Genomic DNA, 25,000 nt, shown 5'->3' with positions numbered 1-25,000 from the left:
GATATATGCCACGAAGGAAAAATAAACGAATGAGGATCTGCAAGATCTTTCGACGTTAAACGTCCTTTACTGAGCAGAGACTGACATAGATACGGGAAAAGACAATACAAGAAGATTCGTATAACTGACAGATAGGGATTATAAAGAGATTGGTACCTAGAATCCGACACACCTGGAAGATGAAAATCCTTCCCAAACAAGCATAAACAATGGGTGCAATTAAAGGTTTAAGACAAACATCTCAGATACAAGGTCCAGACAATTAAAGGATTATAGGTGACAGCTATTCAGAACTTGGTAAACAAAACCATATCACAATACATGACAGAACATACATTACAACAAAAATAATAACATATATATAGGCAGAGCCAAAGCAACCATGTGGTCATGACAACAATTCAATTTACAATATCTTTTCTTGCTTACGGCATGAGATTTGCGCGCGCGCGCGTGAGATATGAGTACGTAAAAGAGAAAAATTTACAGTTTAAACCTCATACAAAAAACGTGGCGAAAATAATTTGGCTGAAGTCTACCATTACCAACTGATCATTTGAAAACGTGGGGGAAAAATCTATAAAAATTACAGAGTGGCATTTTTTAGAGAAGTACAGTTGAACAGCTCAATTTTTGACAGTTTTTTGACAGAAAGGGTAACAAATTTATTTACGGACGACCTTTTGGAATTCAGGTGAATATACGATATTTCACCGAGAGTTTCTAGAAATAAAAGTGAACAGTCAGCTTCAGGAATGAAAAAAATTAAATCTTCCCTTAATGAATAATCACTGGGGAAAAAAAGAAAAAGAATCCGAAGGCTTTACTTTCACTGACGCAATGCCGAGGAAAGCTCCTCCAACCCAGATGTTCCTTGGAAAACGACTTTGCCTCCGGACATCTAAGGTTTCTTTGAGGGAGACGAGGTCTTATGAAATCGAAACTTACCTCCTCAGATTCCTCCTTCTTTTTCTTCTTCTTCTTCTTCTTCTTCTTCTTCCTCTTCTGGTGTATATGACCATACCTTGGTGGGCATACCTCCTGAAAGGAGAAAAGCAAGGTTACTTTGTGTCTAGAACTGCTTGCACACTGACGCCCCTCGTCCAATACCTTGGACCTACCGAAGAGTCGTCGTGACCTATGGGAAGATGTGACTTCATCGAGTTCCCTGGGCGTGGATGGGCGTTCTTTCACGGAGGAGGGGGAGAGGCGCGAGGAACGCCGAAGGAGGAGTATCCACAGAAGGGCGAGGAGAATGAGAGGGAGGAGGAGGAGGAGGAGGGACGAACATTAGCGTTTCTGTAGCAAAAACTGGTTCAACGGCTGGACAGTGAAAACGCGGTGAAATTGGTGCACTGAGGCGGATGTGAGTCCTGAGCCCTGCTGCTGCCTCTGCTGCTGCCCAGTCACCAGCCATCTTTCTACTCCTCCCTCCTCCAATCTCACCGTTTCTTTTCTCTTCTACCTACCTACTAACAACCCCCCCCCAAAACCCCCCCCTCCCCCCAACCCAATCCCCCTTCCCCCTCCGCACCCGTTTGACATCTTGGAATGCGTTATTGACGGATTGTCTTACCCGGAAGTCGTGTAATGCCATGACTTTCAAAAATCTGGTCTCATTCGATACCCACTTCGGGCACGAGGGCTACCTACGCATGCGCGATCAGTGTGCCATAAGAGCTATTTCCTTTTTTATATACATATATATCCTAAAGGTTTAAAAGTGATTCCCAGCGTTTGATAAATCTGTTGAATTAAATTTAGCTGCTACATTACCTACGGCACTCAATTTACCCTTTTTTTTTTTTTTTTACATTTCCGAAAATAAGAAATTCGTCTCCCACTCTTAGGTTTGATCGCTGGGAATGAGTGGCAGTTCCTTACAATCCTAAATCTGTCATAGACCATAATTGGCACAGATGATTTAGGTAAGACAGTAATCTCACATGGATGTAGAGTTAACCACAACACTCACAATGTACACAAATTTGAAATAAAAATGCTAAAAAAACACACTCAAACTGTACACAAATTTAAAATAAGATATTTAAAAAAACACTCAGTATGTACAAAATTTTAAATAAAAATGATAAAAAACCACTCAAAATGTACACAACTTTCAAATAAAAATAAAAAACAAAACAAAAAACACAAAATGTTCACAAATCGGAAATGAAAATGCTAAAAAAACACAAACTCAAAACGTACACAATTTTTAAATGAAAATACTAAAAAAGAGAGAGAGAGAAAAGGCTTCTACGGCTAAATGTCAGGTTAGGCATTTAATGCATATTTCAAAGATTCCTTTGAAACCGAATGCCAGTGAAACCGTTTATTTAAATATCATACAAAACAGCCTTCTGAAGATGGATTACCAGAAAGCCATCACTTGGATATCAATTAAATACTTTTAAAGGTGGATAGCAGCATAAAAAGTGACTCGGACATCTCCCCAAAAAAGTCTTCTGAAGATGGATAAGAGAAAAAGCATCTTTAACATAATAGCACAGATGGGTTTCTGTAGATGGATAACGCAAAACCTTCATCTACATATACCAGGAAGATAATCCTGAAGAAGGATGACTTCACATTATCAAGACATACTTTTGAAGATGGATGACAACAAAACTATGAGCTACATATCACAGAAATAAACTCCTTGAAGTGGACAGAAGCAAAACCACTCATCCAGAAGCTGGATAAATGTTCTGAAGACGGATGATTAGGAATTCACTGGATAGCAAAAATAGGCTTCCCAGGCTAAATAGAAAAGGCTGCAGCTACCTCTGAGTGGGACTTTCTTCATAGAGAAATTACGCTGCTGGGATATCATCTCAGTTTTCCTTCATTAATTCCTCGTACTCCTTTTATATACATAATTCTAGTATCCTAGTGCACACTGATACACACACACACACCACACACACACACGGGAGGCACAGATACAATTTAACAAAACGGGTCTTAGTACTGATTCCCCACACAAGTGAGACGAGTACGCTACTCTTTGCGCCACAGCGCCTGTGAGTATTTACGTATACAGACATATACACCAATAAATTACATACATACCTACCAGCATATACAAATATATAGGAGCACACACAGTTATGCTTTTACGTGAGTAATGCCACCAATTGTCATCGAACATTTTAGGGATGAGACTGTCAGCCCCACACCCTGTCCTATGCATGCACAAGGTCTCTGTCCCCTGGAGAGAGAGAGAGAGATTCTTAAAACAGAGAAAGGAAAAGTATATCCCTATGCATAAAGCTTAGGTATTGTACATTTATTACTGAGAGAGAGAGAGAGAGAGAGAGAGAGAGAGAGAGAGAGAGAGAGAGAGAGAGAGAGAGAGCGAGCCATTTTCCTTTTCCCTCCTTCCAGAGCCACAAACCGAATAGGTCAGATTATCGGGTCCGTACGCGGGTAAAACTTTCACTGTCTAGAGCATTAATATTCTACGCTGCTATGTTTGCCTTCCGCTCTTGTGTATTTTTCCAGCCGCTACATTCTTCTATCTTATTCTTATTTTTGTGAACTCTTACTCGCAATGACTCTGAAGAATTCTGTAGACGGCGTTGCGCAATGCCGTTCTTCATCTGTTGTTAATAGCGCTTTTATTTTTGGTACATCATCTCTCTTTCTCAAAAGCTTTCGATTTCTAGCCGGTCTTCAGACGTTTAATTCATCTTTTTGGATATTACTGTTATCATCTTTTTTTCTTCTTCTTTTCTCTTGACTTCAATCGCAATATAGATTCCAATGTAGGAAAGTGAAGCATCTTTAATGTTATGCGAATTTCCTTTCTTGGCGTAATTTTGACTTATTCTTAGTCATCGTATTTAGCGAGTTGTATAATCGTTACAGTTCAATAATATTATTATTATTATTATTATTATTATTATTATTCTATTGTTATTATTATTATTATTATTATTATTATTATTATTTAGTAGTTCCAACCCTCTTCTTAATTACCACAGTTCAATAATAATAATAATAATAATAATAATAATAATAATAATAATAATAATAATAATAATAAAACAATATTATTATTATTATTTTTTTATGCCGAAACAGAGCTTCTTTCAAACATGTTTTATTAAAAATAATGGCAGAATTCACAAATTGATTTTATGTAAAATTCTTTCAATTCTCCTAATGATTAGCGTGCCAGAAAGACAAATCTTAGGAGAATTGAAAGAATTTTTATATAAAACCAATTCTGTGAATTCTGCCATTATTTTAACAAAATATTATTATTATTATTATTATTATTATTATTTTTTTTTTTTTTATTTTTTTTTTTTTTTTTTTTTTTTTTTTTGCTCTATCACAGTCCTCTAATTCGACTGGGTGGTATTTATAGTGTGGGGTTCCGGGTTGCATCCTGCCTCCTTAGGAGTCCATCACTTTTCTTACTATGTGTGCCGTTTCTAGATCACACACTTCTGCATGAGACCTGGAGCTACTTCAGCCTCTAGTTTTTCTAAGATTCCTTTTCAGGGATCTTGGATCGTGCCTAGTGCTCCTATGATTATGGGTACGATTTCCACTGGCATATCCCATATCCTTCTTATTTCTATTTTCAGATCTTGATACTTATCCATTTTTTCCCTCTCTTTCTCTTCAACTCTGGTGTCCCATGGTATTGCGACATCAATGAGTGATACTTTCTTCTTGATTTTGTCATCACGTCACGTCTGGTCTATTTGCACGTATCACTATCCGTTCTGATACCATAGTCCCAGAGGATCTTTACCTGATCGTTTTCTATCACTCCTCAGGTTGGTGCTCGTACCACTTATTACTGCAAGGTAGCTGATGTTTCTTGCACAGGCTCCAGTGGAGGGCTTTTGCCACTGAATCATGCCTCTTTTTGTACTGGTTCTGTGCAAGTGCGGGCATTCACTTGCTATGTGGTTTATGGTTCATTTTTCGTATTGCACTTCCTACATATGGGAGAGATGTTATTTCCGTCTATCGTACTTTGAACATATCTGGTTCTTAGGGCCTGATCTTGTGCCGCTGTTATCATTCCTTCAGTTTCCTTCTTTAGCTCTCCCTCTGTAGCCATTGCCAATTGTCATCGCTGGCTAGTTCTTTCGTCTGTCTCATGTATTGTCCGTGCATTGGTTTGTTGTGCCAGTCCTCTGTCTCTCCTGTCTCTCCCTGTATATTTCTGGGTCTTCGTCTACTTTTATTAGTCCTTCTTCCCATGCACTCTTTAGCCACTCGTCTTCACTGGTTTTCAGATATTGCCCCAGTGCTCTGTTTTCAATGTTGACGCAGTCCTCTATACTTAGTAGTCCTCTCCGTCCTTCCTTTCGTGTTATGTATAGTCTCGTACCGTATTTGCTCTTGGGTGTAGTGTTTGTGTATTGTCATTTGTTTCCTGGTTTTCTGATCTATGATGCGGAGTTCTGCCTTCGTCCATTCCACTATTCCTGCGCTGTATCTGATTACTGGCACTGCCATGTGTTTATGGCTTTTATCATATTTCCTCCATTGAGTTTTGACTTGAGTATCGCCTTGAGTCTCTGCATATATTTCTGATCGTGTCCTTCATCTCTTGGTGTTTTATATCTCCTCCTTCCATTATTCCCAGGTATTTGTATCCTGTCTCATCTAGTGTTTGATGTTGCTCCCATCTGGTAGCTTTATCCCTTCAGTTCTCGTTACTTTGCCTTTTTGTATGTGACTAAGGCGCATTTTTCTATTCCAAACTCCATTCTGATGTCCCCAGATACAATCCTTACAGTCTGGATTAGGGTATCTATTTCCTTGATGCTCTTACCATACAGCTTGATGTCGTCCATGAACATCAGATGGTTGATTTTGTTGCCTCTTTTCTTGAGTTGGTACCCGGCATCCATCTTCTGTAGTACTTTGTCATGGGAATCATGGCTACTACGAAGAGTAGTGGGGACAGTGAGTCGCCCTGGAAGATCCCTCTCCTGATATTAACCTCTGCTAGTCTTATTCCAGAGCTTGTAAGTATTGTATTCCAGTTGCGCATTGTATTTTGAGGAAGCTGATGGTATTTTCCTCTGCCCCATATATTTTCAGGCATTCTATTAGCCATGTGTGTGGTATCATAATAATATTATTATTATTATATTATTATTATTAATATTATTATTAACCAAACAAAAACTTCTTTCAGTTTTCTTCTGAAGATTGAAAGAAACCCACAAATTCAATTTGTAACTTGTTTACTTCTAAGTATTTACATTAAGTTTTACTCCACACTCGAGTACTTTCAGGCCCTTCTGTGGCCCATTCTCAAGAGATGTTTGGATGTTAGCCTGGGTCAAGGCCCAGCAGTCTTCTGAAGACTGCTGGGCTTGACCCAGGCTAACATCCCAAACATCTCTTGAGAATGGGCCACAGAAGGGCCTGAAAGTACTCGAGTGTGGAGTAAAACTTAATGTAAATACTTAGAAGTAAACAAGTTACAAATTGAATTTGTGGGTTTCTTTTTCAATATTATTATTATTATTATTAATTTAGCAGTTCCTAACTCCTATACAAATAATGGTGTACATGAAAAAAATATTGTGAAAAAAATAAAAAAATCACACTATATTACTAAGTCAAATAACAGAGAACGATTTGCGTTTTAACCATTTGAGAAGAGTGGGAAAAAACCAAGTTTTTTTTTTTTTTTTTTTCTGCTCTGTATTGAACATTTGTCAAAAAAAAAAAAAAAAAAAAAAAAAAAAAAAAAAAAAATACAAAAAAAAAAAAAAAAAAAAAAAAAAAAATAATAACCCTCACGACACAGTTAGCCTTTTGCCTTTGTAACTGTAATTCCTGGGTAGTTGAAAAGTGCTAGTAATACCAACAGTGGGGAAAGTCATATAGCGATATATATATATATATATATATATATATATATATATATATATATACATATATATATATATATGCACGATGTATATGTATAAATATGTATATATGTATATAAATATATATATATATATATATATATATATATATATATATGTATAATATATATATATATATATAATATATATATATATATATATATATATATATATATATATATATATATATATATATATGTATTCATGATAATATATTTATCAATATGTCAACTTTTTGTTGACAAATTGGACACCCTTTAGGCCAAATTCCATCCTTAGGTTCTTACGACAAACCCTGGGTATCTGATGTGAGCTGTAATGGGTCAACGGAGGCCCTAGACAGTAAGTGAGCCACAAGTTTTCTTTATTATTATTATTAATATTTCACTCTTGCCAGTGCACGACTTTTTTTTCTTATTCATTTTGGTCTAAGGCAGTTTTTCCACTCATATCATTTCATTAATATTTTTTAAACAATGTCAATCCGTATGTTTTTTTGTTTTTTTTTTTACTCATGTCAGTCCAAAGTATTTTTCTTTTTACTCATTCAGTTCGAATTTTTTTTTTACTCATGTCAGTCCAAAGTGTTTTTTTATTCATGTCAGTCCGAAAGTTTTTTTTTTAACTCATGTCAGTTCGAAAATTATTTCTTATACTCCATGCTAGTCCAAAAGTTTATTTTATCATGTCAATCCGAGTTATTTTTTTACTCTTGACAGTGCCAAAGTTCTTTTTACTCATGTTTTTGCCAAAGTTTTTTTTCTTTTTTTTTTACTCATGTCAGTCCCACTTTTATCTATCACTTTATCACATAAATTCAGGACTTTTTTTTCACTCAGGCCATTTAACATTTTTTCTCGCTTGCATCATTCAAAATAATTATTTTTCTCGTGTTACTCCGTTTTTTTTCGCTCACTTTGGTCGTAGACAATTTTTTCCAGTCACGGTAGCTATTCTTTGTTATATAAAAAAAAAAGGGCGTTGACTTCCATTGCTCAACCGAGCCCTTTAAAATCACCAAACATTTTCCATTAATTGAGTTGCATAACCTCTCTTGATCTGGGTAACACCTTTTTTTTTTTTCTAATGAGCCTCTTTTTGATGTCAGGTTATAAACCTGCTCTCCTGTTTGTGGAGTGCATGCTCGGCGCCTGTTTCATGACCCAGCCGTTCCCCAAAACCGTCACGGTACCCACCCAAGATTGTCCGCGATAAAGTTCACCCTTTGACATCCATTTGTGAACACAATCCAAATCTGGGCCTGCCTTTTCCCGCCCCTGATTTAGGACGAGTGATTCAAGCCTGCATTTTGCATTTGCATTGTGCAGACGCCCAGCCTCATTTTATGTGTCCACAACAGAAACAAAAGCGAGAGACAAAATGCAGATCGCGGGATATCCAAAGGTGGACGTCTTTCCTTTCGTCTGCCAGGAATGCTCGTCCTAGAATGAGAAAATCATGACGGAGGGAATGACCTTATTCGCTGACACTTGAATAGACTGCGGCGTACTTTCATGCAGTAAAGGAAGGACTGGAAGATATTGAGAAATGCTTTTACTCTTCAATAAGGTCTTTCAGTTTATCTACTCACTTCTTCCTCTTCTTGTCGAAGTCATTCGAGTCATTGTATTATTATTATTATTAAGATGAACCCTGTTCATATGGAACAAGCCCACCAAAGGGGCCACTGACTTGAAATTTAAGATTCCAAAGAATATAATGGGCACTCATTAGGTAGAAGTAAGGAGAAGGTAAAGGGAAACTATTATAATGTCTATCGTGAGTGAAGGCATCTCGAAAATGCTGATCAAATATTATTAAACTTCTCTCCCAGGACGAGTAAAATTACTTTCTGAAAACATCTATCGAATGACATCGGAAGTTTACAAGTTTACATCCAGAAGTGACAAGACATTTCACTTCACCGAAAGGTCTTATTAATGACAGGGATTTCTGTCAAGAGGAGTGGAAACATTTCAAGAAAATACCCATCAACTGACGTTCGAGATTTCAGTCAAATCGAGAGTGGAGACAACTGGAATGCCTCTGAAACTCAGCAGAAGTGTCTTGCTGAAATGGGATAAAATTCCTTCTAAACTCATTTTAGATCTTGCTACCATGAACGATTTCATGATAGCAGATCCCCCTAGGGGTACCGCTTACGGTAAGCCGTGCGTAACACACTGTACGCATTACAAAAGGCTCTTTTAGCCCTTTATCAGGACCCCTGTTACTCAAAAGGGAAGATATATGTAAGAGAAAATTCTCCCAAAATGAATGTACAGTAACGAGAAAGATACCGGATGTTGATTCCTCTTTCTGCCAATCCGGTGGTCCGAAGTTCTAATCCCGGCTTGACCGCGTAACGCGGAATCAGAGGAATTTATTTCTAATGATAGAAATCCATTTCTCGATAGTGTGTGGTTCGGATCCCACAATAAGCTGTAGGTCCCGTTGCTAGGTGACCAATAGGTTCCTAGTCACGTAAAAATATATCTAATCCTTCGGGCCAGCCCTAGGAGAGCTGTTAATCAGCTCAGTGGTCTGGTAAAACTAAGATATACTTAACTTTTTTTTGCAGCGTTACCATTTTCTTCCCTGTAATCCACGTAATTAGAAATGTAATACGAAATTGTTCTAATCTTTGTAATCAGTGTCACGAGTAAAGTACAATGAAGTCAGTCAGGGGTAAAACGATGAAACTATTGTAGATTCACATCAACCGTTCATCTGATGTCTAGGCCATTCCCTTACGACGTTCCTGATTGGCTGTTGATAAGCCATTCACAGGGCTGGAAACAGTCTCGAGAGAGAGTTCACATAGGCAGGATGTATATTCCACTTCTCCTGAGAGATACGTCATTCACAAGTATCCCTCATGAGAGGTGGAACATACATCCTGCCTGTATGAACACTCTCCAGAGACTGTGAATTTGCAGCCCTGTGAAAGGCTTATCAGCAGCCAATCAGGAGCGTTCTAAGGGAATGGCCTAGACATCAGATGCACGGCTGATGTGATGCTACTATAGTTATGCTGCCTATACTGTATGTAATAGGAAATACGCGGGGGTATTAGCATCCATTACAGAGACCTATGAAAACGAATTAAGCAATATCCATTGACTAATAATACCAACAACAATAATGGTAATAATTCTAAGACCACAATAATAATAACAGAATGAGTCCAATGGCTGAGAAAGACATTGAAATGACTAAAACTGAAACAGACTGACTCAGCCTGCAATAAAAATCCTGGACCGAAAAGGACTTACGCAGGGATTCGACAAACGATGCAACTGGATCAGTAGAATGGATGGCAAGACTACGGGCAATGGCGAACGCAACATCATGCAACTGACAAAAAAAAAAAAAAAAAAAAAAAAAAAAAAAAAAAAAAAAAAAAACCAGAGCAATAAAGTCTATCCGGACAATATCATTTAGGAGACGGAAAAAAGGCGGAATTCGATTTTCATGCGCTGGGAACGCAGGAAATACAGACGAGGACGGTTATCGGAGACTGAATTTAAGAAGAGCAACACATCAGATTAATAAAAAACAATATATGCAAGCTGTAAGTAATGGTTCAACGACACCTTCCCATTAATTCATCGAAATCAGCCTGCAACTTACCTACCTTCCCACCCAATGACAAACAGAAACAGAACGTAAGTTTTCGATCGGAACTTTATAAAGTAAACGATACGTGACTTTCAGTCCGTTCTTACGCCACCAGATGAACGATAACTTCCCGCAACTGAACGGAAGTGGTCTCCTAGAAAAGGAACAGTATGACAGACGCGACAACGAGAGGAATCTGGAGGAAAACTTTACAGAATGATATGATAAATGGTGATGTAAAGGAATAAGAAGTTCGCGAAAGGAAAACTGACAAATGGAGATGATGATTGATTAGTAAAGACGGAATTGAAGGTACGAGAAGGAGAAACAAGCTCTGAGAGACCTATCTTCGTCTTGGAAATGGATATTAATAATCTAGGAATGGTGGAAAATCCATAATACAGATTATAAAGGGAGACTGAGAGAAGCGGAAGGTATAACAGGGGAATCTATGTAAAACCCAGCGGCGTATACGAAAATTATAATGAAGGAAGTAGCAACGGGAGGTGAATCACATTTTCACAAAATGAGAAGAAAGATGGAGAAAGCCCATTGAAAGAGAAAAAGAGGGCAAGACGAAGACAAACCTCTCTGCTCACGAAGGCCGTCCATGTTTTCTTTCCGAAGGACGAGGCTGATGCAGATCTGGTGCCTCGCGCGGATGCAGTCCAGGGAGCAAGTCATTCCAGGGCCTGCAGGCGCTGGATCCACATTCCATGTCACTATCTCTGGACTCAAAAACGGCAGCAGCATTTAATGCCCCACAACTAACCTGTCCAGTCCCCTCCTCTCTCTCTCTCTCTCTTTCTCGCATCCTCTTTAGTCAATTTTCACATCGATTTTAAGCTATCTTCACAAAGTGGCTTAAAAGGACCTGGTTGCTCCTACACCCCTTTCTGAGTCCATAACCGCCACTCCCCCCACCCGTCTCTCTCTCTCTCTCTCTCTCTCTGTGTAGATGTTTTCTTCCTCTCTTTTTAACTTACTCCTTGATTTCAAGTAGTGCTTCATACTGTTGCTTAAAACACCAGCATTGACTCTCTCTCTCTCTCTCTCAATTCGGTGACTTCCGCATCATCGCACTTTCGTCTTGAAACTGTCTTACAAGCTACTGATGCATTTACTGAAATTTATGATAATCTATATTCACTTTTCAGTCTACACATCAACAAATCAACCGCCCCGTGACTGTGTGAAAGTTTATTCGAGAGGCGGAAAGCATTCAAGTGGATCAAGCAGCACTGAATGCCGTCAACTTGCAATGTGTCATGCAACATTCCACTGCACAGAAAGACATTCAAGAGAACTGACATAAAAATAAATATCAACATCTGCGCACAAACATACATACGATATATATATGTGTGTGTGTGTGTGTGTGTGTGTGTGTGCTTTTATTCATAAGTGTGCCAGTTCTCTGTAAAAATTGCCAGTTCTCTACTGTGAAAATTGCCAGTTCTCTACTGTGAAAATTCCCAGTTCACTACTGTGAAAATTCATAGTTCTCTACTGTGAAAATTCATAGTTCTCTACTGTGAAAATTCCCAGTTCTCTACTGGGAAAATTCCCAGTTCTCTACGGTGAAAATTCCCAGTTCTATACTGTGAAAATTCCCAGTTCTCTACGGTGAAAATTCCCAGTTCTCTACGGTGAAAATTCGCATTCTCTACTGTGAAAATATGCCTTTTACCCTTTCCTTTGCCTTCGTCGATTTAAACAAACAGAATTACGAAGGAAAATTTCCGTCCGATGATTTACAGTGCATCGTGGGAGGTCTTCAAAGAACCCCCCCTCCCCTCCCTCCCAACCTCTTCCCTCTCACATACCAGTACATCCTCATACCAACACCCCAGTGGTACCCCTACTAACCACTTCTCCAATCGCTGGGGTAATTTAAGGATTCTTATCTTTGGATTTCTAAAGTCTTTTTTTATCTGAAATACTGACGTAACTTTGCAAAAATATAAAACTATCTTTATCTTAAGATATCTATATCTTTTATCTGAAACACCCAATAAATTTGCACAAATATCAAACAATTTTCATCTTTATATCTTTATTTATTTTATCTTAAAAACAAACGATATAAAAATTTTAAAATTAAAATAAAAAAAGTTTTACCTCTACCTTATATATATATATATATATGTTATATATATATATATATATATAATATTTTTATATATATATGTATATATAGATATATATATATAATTTTTTTTTTGAAACTTGCGTAAATTCACACAAATATAGGAAATAATATTTGTAAGTCAAAACCTCGAGAAATTACGCAGGTCAGATTTTCTCGCCAACATCATTTAAATGATATAACCATTACAAATAAATATAAGCTTACTGTAATACGAATTTCATATAAATGTAATATTCAACCCAAATTTACTTTCCCCCTTTACCATTACTCGTAAAATATTCCAAAAATCCTGACTAGTTTTATGTCTGTTAGTTTCATCATTATTAGTATTAAGGCCTCCATGAAGTAAAATAAAGCAAATAACTGACGTTTTCTTCATTTCTCTACTCATTTCTCTCTTCGTTCTTTCTATTCCAATAAATCCTGACTAGTTTTATGTCTGTTAGTTTCATCATTATTAGTATTAAGGCCTCCATGAAGTAAAATAAATGAAAATAACTGACGTTTTCTTCATTTCCATCTCCTCATTTCTCTCTTCGTTTCCTTCATTTCCATCTCCTCATATCTCTCTTCGTTTTCTTCATTTCCATCTCCTCATTTCTCTTTTCGTTTTCTTCATTTCCATCTCCTCATATCTCTCTTCCTTTCCTTCATTTCATCTCCTCATATCTCTCTTCGTTTTCTTCATTCCATCTCCTCATATCTCGTCTTCATTTCCTCATCAATCCTCCATATCTCTCTTCGTTTTCGTTCATTTCCATCCTCATCATCTCTTTTCGTTTTCTTCATTTCCATCTCCTCATTTCTCTCTTCGTTTTCTTCATTTCCATCTCCGCATTTCTCTTTTCGTTTTCTTCATTTCCACCTCCTCATTTCTCTCTTCGTTTCCTTCATCTCCATCTCCGCATTTCTCTTTTCGTTTTCTTCATTTCCATCTCCTCATTTCTATCTTCGTTTCTTTATTTCCATCTTCTCATTTCTATCTTTGTTTTCTTCATTTCCATCTCCTCACTTCTATCTCCTTTTTCCTCATCTCATTCTTCTCATTTCTATCTCCGTTTTCTTCATTTCCATCTCCTCTTTTCTATCTTCGTTTTCTTCATCTCCATCTCCTCAATTCTACCTTAATTTTATTCATTTCTATCTTCGTTTTTTTCATCCCCGTCACCTCATTTCTATCTTCGTTTTTTTCATTTCCATCTCATTTCAATCTTCGTTTTCTTCATTTTCATCTCCTCATTTCCATCTCATTTCAATCTTCGTTTCTTCATTTTCATCTCCTCATTTCTATCTTCGTTTTCTTCATTTCCATCTTCGTTTTCTTCTCTCTGTGCCTGAATCCAACACTAGCTTTGGGTAAAAAAAAAAAAAAAATAGAAAATTCTCTTTCATCCGCCACCTCGCGGGCGAAACCGGTCATGACCGGTTATAGCTACTGCATGAAACATTTTGTTCATGACTCGTTTCTTAAACTGTGAAGTCTTGACCTAGTTGGACCCTGGACAAACGTGATCATCTTACCGCAGCATCTTATACTATTATTATTATCTGTGGGGGATATGACAGCATCAATCAGCTTCGACCAAGTCTACCTAGAACTGTCAGCTTTTAAGTCTCTGTTCTATGTTCTCCAGCTTTCTCTGAATGAAGTTCTGCTCTCTCTCTCTCTCTCTCTCTCTCTCTCTCTCTCTCTCAAAGACCCTTAGTTCTCTTGCATGTTTTGAGTCAAGATATTCAGGCCGCAAAAACGTTTGGAGACTAAACTCAAACAGTTTGAAATGTATCTTGAATGTTTAGTCCCAAAGCTTATTACAAATTAGTGCTTTGAATGCAATACCTAGTATATGCACAGCTGATAGTATGGATGTATACATATGTATATGTATATATATATATATATATATAATATTATATATATATATATATTATTTATATATAGTATATACATATATATGTCACATCCCACAAAAAAATTAAAAAAAAATCCAAGAAAGTCATCATCGCTTCTCTCACGAAGCGTAAAAACAATTTTCTCCCTTTTCCTGCTTTTCATTCTTGTTTTTTCTTTCTGGTCTGACAACAAGCACTGACGGGAGTGCACTGACTGAAGGCGCGTGCCTGCAATCACACTAGAGGATCGCAATAATTTTCCCAAAAACCGCGATGCTTGGGAAAGCTCGCTTCCGCGGGATGGTAATTATAGGCTTCGGGAAGACTTTTCGTCGCAGACTAATTATAGACTTAATGTCGCAGACTATAATTATAGTGGATGTTAGTAAGAACTGCTGTCAAAAAATTTGAATGGATTCTGATGAGTGTTTCCATATATTTATACTTTCATTAATCACCTGTGGCTTAGTTACATAAATTGTTTGTTTTGTATGGTGTTTTTTTTTACGTTGCATGGAACCAGTGGTTATTCAACAAAGGGACAACGGCTCTACGTGATTTCCGAACCACGTCGAGATTCGTGAACTTCCATCACCAGAAATACACATCTCTGACCCTCAATAGAATGCCGGAGAATCGAACTAGCGGCCACAGAGGTGACAAGCCAAGACCATACCGATCACGCCACTGAGGCGCTCTAGTTACATAACCAGCTGGTGACTTGAATCACCGTCTCATTAGTTAAATAACCAGTGGCTTATCTGAGTCGTCGGTGGATTTGTTGAATTCCCTGTGGATTAGTTAAATAACCATTGAATTAGTCACATTACCGGCAGATTAGTTAAAAACTGGCGGGTTAGTTGGATCACTGGCGGATTAGTTCAATTACTAATGGATACATCAAATACCACTTTATTATTAATACCTGGTGGATTAGTTAAATAACCAGCAGATCAGTTAAATAAATAGTAGATTAGTTACAACAACAGTGGATTAGTTAAGCCAAGAGCAGATTACTTAAATGGCGGATTAGTTAAATTCCCAACGGAATAGTTAATGGACCGGTCAATTAGTTAAACCAATACATTGATTAAATCACCCGAGGATTAGTTAAAAAACCAATGAATTAGTTAATCACCAACGGAATAGTTAAATCACCAGTAATTAGTTCAACGTGAAGTAGAGTGGTTAAATCACCAGAGAATTAGTTAAATAACCGAAGGATTAGTTAAATCAACGGCGGATTATTTAAATCACTTGTGGATTAACGACCAATCCGCTAGAACCTATGGCCGCCTTGTGGATCCACTGCCAGACTTATTCCTTTAATTTTGTGGCGTTTGGATCACTGGTCTGGACCAGTTCACTAGAATTTGGAACCTCCTAAATTTGAGTCCGGACCAACTTTAACTCATTCTTGGGAGTTGTGGTTCCTCCATCTGGATCCAGATCTAATTAAATTACCAATATTCTTGGGCATTATGAAACTGGGTCGTTTCGCAAGGTTTTATGGTGTTCTGATTTTCAGAATTGGCTGGATAGTCCAGAAACAAGTTTGCTTAGCAACGGGACCAACGGCTTTACATGACTTCCGAACCACGTCGAGATTTGTGAACTTCTGTCACCAGAAAGACACATCTCTGACCCCTCAATGGAATGCCAGAGAATTGAACTCGCGGCCACCAAGGTGGCAGCCCAAGACCATACCGATCACGCCACTGAGGTGCTTCATTAGAATGTTGAACATTCAAGAAATGAATTCCCATGTACTTAATTAATATCCATTCATTAGAATGTTGTATCGAATCAAGCAGATGGAAGCCAGCAAGTCACACGGTACACGAATATTATACCAACACTTTATCAGTGGGATCATTAAGACGATGATTTTACGAATTGTAACCAATAGATAAAAACAGATTTTATGAATAATTACCTATACACAACCACAGACTTTGTGAATGATAACCAATACGGAGATTTTATGACTAACCACACAAACACGTATTTTATGAATGATTACCAATACACAACCACAGACTTTGTGAATAACCCATTTCACAGATTTCACGAATAACCATTGCACAAACACTGATTTTAAGAATGATGACCAATACAGAAACAAATTTTGTGAACAATAACCAATACAGAGATTTTATAAATAACCAATACACAAACAGATTTTATAAATAACCAATACACAAACATTTTATGAACGATAACCAATACACAAACAGATTTTATAAACGATAACCAATACAGACATTTTGTGAATAACCTATACACAAACACATTTTGTGGGCGATTACCAATACAGAGATTTTATAAATAACCAATAAACAAACAGATTTTGTGAACGATAACCAATACAGCGATTTTATAAATAACCAATACACAAACAGAATTTATGAACGATAACCAATACAGATTTTATAAATAACCAATACACAAACAGATTTTATGAACGATAACCAATACAGAGATTTTATAAATAACCAATACACAAACAGATTTTACGAACGATAACCAATAGAGATTTTATAAACAACCAAACACAAACAGATTTTGTGTGTGTGTTTGCGAGAATTATCCAAGTCACCGTCGATAAAAGTATATGATTTACTTAATTATATGAACAATTATTCCCGTGCAATTACGATCGTGGGGTCATGAAAGCAATCTGTTAACAATTAGCTTTTTAAATATTTTTTGTTTTCACAAAGCAAAAATGTGTAGTTTCAAACGAGAGGCAGAACACGGTGGACAAATTTTTTGTTCTCTCTCTCTTTCTCTCTTGGATGTTCGCTCAGTATCTAACTATATCTATCTCTTTCTGTGCACGTTTTGAAAACCATACGACTCTCTCTCTTTCTTTAAAAGCAAATTCATACTCTTCATCGCATCACACGTTAAACGATAACCAGACAAGAAATAATGGATGGAAACTAGAACTGAAGAGATACAACTCATCCCATTGTGGGAACTTGTTTACATACAAGATATGTGACACGTGGAATAAACTGCCACCAGAAGTTGTAAACAGCAACAGTGTGGAAGAGTTTAAAAGAAAGCTAGACAAAATCATTAGGACACTGTGAATGAACAGTAAAACCTGCTCCTACAGTGAGCACACGATGTCTCCACGGATGGACTAAAAAGTCTTTAAGACATCCTAATCCTTGTAACTCCTTGTAACTTGTAACATTTGACTGCCATCCGACACAATCAACGAAAAACCAGGTGAATAAGTTACACCCGTCGCTGACAGAGGCAACACCTTTTTTTTTTTTTAAGCGAATAAGATTAATTTCTTATTCTTATGAGGAACGCTTCGGTTGCATTCCAAAAGTGGCTCGGAATTTCGGACAGCGAATGCCGACCTTTAAGAATAAGCCACGAAAGAATATCAAGAAGAAAAACACGTCCGGAGAGATAATATTCTCACGTCGTTTCTAAGAATGGATTCTAAGAATGGTTTCTTAGAATGGTTTCTGACAATGACTCCGGTCGAAGTTACCGCTTTGCTTAAAACTTTGGATTTTTTAGTTATTCTGGTTTTCCTGAAAAAAGGTTAAAAATAAATATAAAAAAGAGCGGTTTCAAATCTAGTATACTGGTACGGTCTTTAACTTTCCTTCGTGAATGTGTGTGGATATTTGTATGAAAGACTTAATGATATCACATCACCGTAATTCATGTACAAGCATTAAGCTACAAATGTCCTTCAATATCCAATTCACTCTACCTCGGAAAAAATATATTTTCATATATGTTAACCGAAAGGGAATTTTTTAGTTGACACATAATAAGTTGGCCGTCCCTACAGTTAACATACACGAAAATATACCAATTCCGAGGTAGAGCGAATTGGATATTGAGGGACATTTGTAGTTTAATGTTTATCCTTTTTACATATATATATATATATATATATATATAGATATATATATATATTATATATATATATATATATATATCTCTATATCTATATATATATATATATACATTTAATACAAATAGGACTGGAAAAAAACAGCGTTCCAGTGTGTGTGTGTGTGTGTGTGTGTGTGTGTGTGTGATCAGATTTCCTTCACAAATACGTAGGGGCGACTAATTGTATAAAATTTTCTAAATCTAACGTAACAGATAAAAATACAACTTCTTCCAAATAACCAGCGCTGTTTCAACTACGTACTTGACAAATCCTTAAGCGTTTCAGGGAGCAACGACCTTCCATTTCCCCGATGAATCCGAGGAGAGAAAGTCTTCTCAATTCTGAAGTCATATCAGTGAAACGATAATAATTATTTTTTTTTTATCATCTATAACCTATCACCGTGGCAGCGACTGGTAAAGTATGAAGGACGACATTCACTACTTCAGTGTATTGTTTCCTAGATTCGTTTCACTTCCTTCAAACCCCTGTGAATGCCATATTACCTGTCATATCTCTCCGTATAGACAACAGATGTAAGATTATATATATATATATATATATATATATATATATATATATATATATATATATATATATATATATATATAAATATATATATATATATATATATATATATATATATATATATATATAATATATATATATATATATATATAATAACGAGATCCTAAAATCTCGTTCTCATATTTTTATTAGGTAGCGATGGACCATAGCGTCCAAAGGCAATTGGTAACACATTCTCTCTCTCCCTCTCTCTCTCTCTCTTGATTCCCAATAACTCTCTCTCTCTCTCTCTCTCTCTCTCTTCTGATTCCCAATAACTCTCTCTCTCTCTCTCTCTCAACACACCTTCCCCCCTCCATTATCTAAGGCCATCAAATCAGACACGGAACTTACAAAAAATATGCATTTATTTAAAAGCAAAGTATTAACTGAATAACTCAGATTCTTAACAAAAAGATTAAATGAAATGTTAAACTCAGAAGCCCAAATAACTCAGATAACCCTCGGTAATTAATCAAACAACTAACATTAGTTTAGCCATAACATCAGGCACAGTCAACATAGTCAGTACACCATAGTAATTAAGTCAGTTCCCATTTCTATAGATCAATCCCCCTTGTCCAGAATCGCCTGTTAGAAGACAGAAGAACACCCCGATGAGCATAAGATTATAATCAAAGATCATATAAATAGAACATCTCTGAAGTAATTATTCATATACAATCCAGCCACAACTTTGGCCAAAATAAATATGCTTACCAATGCAACACAGTATGCACTATCACTTAACAACAAAGACACTCTTCGAAGAAGCCATCCTGGCTCCTCGCCTCTCTTGCACAGATCTCCCATTCATTGTTACTATACACTCTCATATGTAGGGGGAAAAAGCTCGCACGTACGCACGAACTCACACCCATTGTCCACAATGTACATGCCCCAGGTAACTGCTTGTAAACAATTTCAAAGTCACCTCTGTATCAAGCACTCATAGCGACAGGACATGCGCAGATTTGCACATACAGCAAAAAGACACATCAGCATTCCCAAAGCTCGTTACCTCGAACACTGTCTCCAGGGAAGTTAAATGATGATTCTTACATTCTAAGAAATGTCAAAGCATATCACATTACAATGATATTTAAAATATATCATAGCAAACCCCTCTTTATGTAATATATATATATATATATGTATATATAATATATTATATATATATATATATATATATATGTATATATCTATATATATATATATATATCTTATATATATATATGTATATATATATATATATAATATATATATATATATATATATCATCACACATATCCACAGGTGAAAAATTAGAGACAGGGTGTAGGTCCTGACCGGTTTCGGCTTTATTTTCAAGCTATTGACAAAGGACTGATACATAGTATTAGAAGTAATTTATATATAGAATTCTTTGAAAAGAAAATTTTAAATAATATAATTCCACGCAATGTACCTTGGTTTAGATATGTTGACGACATAATTTGTGTATGGCCAGGGAATGAAGATGTAAATAACTTTTTTGCCAGGTTAAATTAATTAGTACCATCAATTAAATTTACTATGGAAATAGAAAAAGATGAATGCCTACCCTTTTTGGATGTTCTCATACGGAGAAACAGTAGTGGGTTTAAGTATAGTGTTTACAGAAAACCTACTAATATTTCTTCCTATGTACATTTCTATTCTGGACAAAACAATAAGGTTAAAAGATCAGTGTTTGCTTCCATGTTTTTAAGAGCACTACGGGTATGTAGCCCAGAATATATAGATGAGGAGATAGATAAGATTCGGAATACAGGCAAGAAACTGAAATATCCAGATAATGCACTAAACAATACATTAAAAGCGGCAAAAAAGACCATGTATCAAAATCAAAAAGAACCTTACAACAACAAAAATTTGCTTGTACTACCTTATAATAGTAATATGAAAGATATTCCACATCTCCTGAAGAATTTTGGTGTTAATGTAGTTTTTAAAAACAATAAAACAATGAAACAGGTACTTATTAAGAACTCCCCCGACAATGCTAAAGGATGTGTATATAAAATCCCATGGAAGTCTTGTGACAACTTTTACATTGGTCAAACGGGGAAAACACTGGAAAAAAGAATAGAACAACATAAACAATGTGTGAGATATGCAGAGGGAAATAGTGGTATATTTGTACATGTTAGTGAGAACAATCATGCTATTAACTGGGAAGGGGCAAAAAAGCTGGTGTGTTCTAATAATGCATTGGAAAGGAATATCATTGAATCTAGTTTTATAAAAGAAAGTTACAACAATAATATGAACATCAGTCAAGGAATGTATAAACTTGATCCTTTAATATCAAAAGAAATTTGTAAACTGTTTAAATTTTAAGGTAGGCTGTAGAGATATATGAAAAATAGGATTACTATATTTGTAAACACAGTAAAGGGGGCAGTAGTGGTAATGAGATGTTCAACCCCGCCTCCCTGACACCTGTCAGGTGTGGACTTGTACCCTAAGCGGCAGTATCCCTTGAGAATTTATTGTAAATTTTAGCCAAATGATTTTTGAAAGCCACTCCTACCTTAACACCTGCCTGTGGGTGGATCTGCAGTCTCAAACGGTTGTGTATGTTCGTCAGTACTGTCTTTGTAGTATATATACTCGTGAATTCTAATACTATGTATCAGTCCTTTGTCAATGGCTTGAAAATAAAGCCGAAACCGGTCAGGATCTACACCCTGTCTCTTATTTTTCACCTGTGGATATGTGTGATAAATGAATCACGTGGTAAAGTTATTATAATCATATATATATATATAATATATATATATATATATATATATATCTATATATATATATATATATAATATATATAGAGTGTATAATATATATATCTCTTGGAATTCTACAATGGTCCCGTGGGTGAAGTATACAAGAGATCCTCACGTGAAAATGAAAGAAGGAGGTACCAAGACTTTCAACTTTTATTCCAAAGTCATCTTCAGGGTACTGAACAATTTTAAGAGAACAACTTATACAAGAAAGCAACCTGTGGCCAAAAATAACAATAAAACAAGATGGACGAATTGTTGAAAAGTTTTATTCTTGATTTGATAATTTAAAAGTTAAACGAGTTGTTAGATATTTTACAAAACAGATAGTTTTGTATGTCTTTTGTTTTGAACAATGCTTGTTTGCATACTTAAGTAGGTTGTTGACTTGTTTTATTGTTATTTGTGGCCTCAGGTTGCTTTCTTGTATAAGTTGTTCTCTTAAAATTGTTCAGTTACCCTGGATGATGGACTTTGAATAGATAGAAGTTGAAAGTCTTGGTACCTCCTTCTTTCATTTTCACGTGAGGATCTCTTTTATACTATATATATATATATATAATATATATATATATATATATATATAATATATATATATATGTGTGTGTGTGTATGTATGTATGTATAATATATATATCGCGCTACAATGTCCTTTTTTTAATATCTAATTCGCTCTACCTCGGAATTAATATATTTTCATATATGCTTAACCGAAGGAGCCTTTCAAATCCAGTAACGTCAATGAAGCTTTTACCTACTACACCACCGAAAGAGGCTTCACTGACGTTCCTGGATTTGAAAGGCTCCATGGGTTCGCGCCCGGGTCCAGGCAAGTCTATTATCGAGAAAAAATTCCCCTTCGGTTAAGCTTATATGAAAATATATTAATTCCGAGGTAGAGCGAAGTAGATACTAAAAAAAGGACATTGTAGCTCGATATATGTATATGAATCACGGAAATGTCATAGACATATATATATATATATATAATATATATATATATATATATATATATATATATATATATATATATATAATATATATATATATATATATATATATATATATATATATATATATATATATATATATATATTATATATATATATATATATATATATATATATATATATATATATATATATGGATTCGGTAGTAAAGCAGTTACCATCCGGTAACCTCACCCTTAAAAATAGAGGAATATATATATATATATATATATATATATATATATATATATAATACATAGCGAAATGCCATGAAGTGTGTGTTAATTGTCACATTGAAAGATTGGCTCTTCTCATTATTATTTATTTCTCTGCTTATTAAATTTAATGTTTTTATTATTTATTCCCTGTTCTCTTCTTTCCTTATTCTTGTAAGTAACACTTCTTTGTTTTTTTATATAATCTATCTAGTCTTGAATTATCGATCATTTGCTTCTTATTCTTCATGAAATTCTATAGTGAAGGAATGTTTGAATGATAACTGTGATAGCTATACATTTATTATTATTATTATTATTATTATTATTATTATTTTTATTCCCTTATTTTTCCACATTTCTTTCCCCCCCTTCAGAACATGTTGGCCCTCAGGTTTCCAGCAAGTCTTTTGGGATGGGGCTGCTAGCACCATACCCTCATCAACCAACCTGGTTGCAACCAACGACAGTTGCCTGAACGCCAGGTACATATTTCACTGCTTAGGTCAACAGAAGAACAAAACCAGTCAGTTACGAAGGGAATGTGAACCCTAGCTTTTCACGATAAGAAAGATGAGCTTTCCACCCGAGCTATAATAACTACTCATAATAAGTGGAGGGAGTAGATTACGTACTAACTTTGAGATGCACTGCTCTTAAGGCAACTTCGAGAACAACGCATTAATACTTTACTCACTGGAAATTTGACGATTTTGACACTCTGTAAAGAGAATCCTATGATTTAGTTTTTGAGATATAACGCACTTAAGACCGAAAGCAAGGCAAACGCTGTTTTTTTTTTTTTCTTTTTTTTTTGAGGTATAGAGCACTCAAGACACCGTTACCACAGAAAGGCGAGTAGAACCCCTAATTTTTGAAGCTGAGGGGCACTGAAGACGACTTTCTTAACTCTGAAGAGTGAGCAAAGCGCACTATTCATTTGTTTTTGAGCGCCGGCTGGTAATCAAGACGAAAACTGGCGTTTCCTGGTGACACAAGGCCGATGGAAGGAAGATGGTCCAGTCAAACATATTTTCGGCCAAGGGCTTAAAATAATACGCAGCCATTCCTGACTTTGTTCTTACTTTGTTATGAATTTAACGAGAGCGACGGCGCTTACAAATAACAACGAAATATTTCTAACATCACTATTGAACTGCAGATCCTGAATGTAATTTGCGCAATAATATTTGTTGAAAGGAAATTTATATTCATTGTTGAGTCTTGCAACTTTTCACGAGTTATTTTACGAAATCAAATTACCGTGACATGACCATCAGAACGCACATTTTGACACCAGGAGTTCCATCCGATAAGAAAAAACAAATTATCTTTCTTTGTGAGAAGTTCAGTGAAATGCAGTTTGCGGTTTAAAACATATTATATCCATATATATACATAATATATTATAAACATATATATATATATATATATATATATATGTATATATATAAGACTGGTAAAAATGCTTTTACAACAGAATTCCATCTAATATATAAACCACATATATCTGAATGTGTACATAGTGTGTGTGTGTGTGTGTGTGTGTTGCAAGCGATCACCTTTGTAGCAATGAATTCTTGAATACTAACTTTGAAAGTTGGAAGTGAGAAAATATGAAAAAGTAGAGTAGTGTATGTATGTATGTATGTATGTATGTATGTATGAATCTATGTATGTATGCTTGCGCGTGTGCGAGTGTGTATTTAGCCTCAAGGTGCAAACTGCATTTCCTTAAACTATCAAGAAGAATGATTCTGTAAAATAGAATATGAACAATTTATATGACAACCAACGAACACAATTTCCTTGACACAAATTCAAATGTAATATGTAACCCGATTTACCAGTGTTTGTAGGTGATTTCTCAGTGTCAACGGAGATTTGAAGCATGTCAGTATAAAACATAAGTCCCCGTCCTTTGTACTCATC

The 25,000-nt window shown here is 35.7% G+C and overlaps 1 long non-coding RNA gene across 1 annotated transcript in view; it reads right to left on the bottom strand.

Moving 5' to 3' along the window:
- Nucleotides 1–479: 479 nt before the first annotated feature.
- The window catches only part of LOC135196727 (uncharacterized), a 145,229-nt gene continuing 120,708 nt past the window's right edge, over nt 480–25,000 (bottom strand). Inside the window, exon 3 of the long non-coding RNA XR_010310436.1 lies at nt 480–1,041. This is a non-coding gene — a long non-coding RNA (uncharacterized LOC135196727). The remainder of the gene's footprint in view (nt 1,042–25,000) is intronic.

Source organism: Macrobrachium nipponense, chromosome 18, assembly GCF_015104395.2.
Source record: "Macrobrachium nipponense isolate FS-2020 chromosome 18, ASM1510439v2, whole genome shotgun sequence".
NCBI lineage: Eukaryota > Metazoa > Arthropoda > Malacostraca > Decapoda > Palaemonidae > Macrobrachium > Macrobrachium nipponense.
The sequence above is the reverse complement of the archived record's forward strand: the minus strand, read 5'-3'. Positions and strand labels throughout refer to the sequence as shown.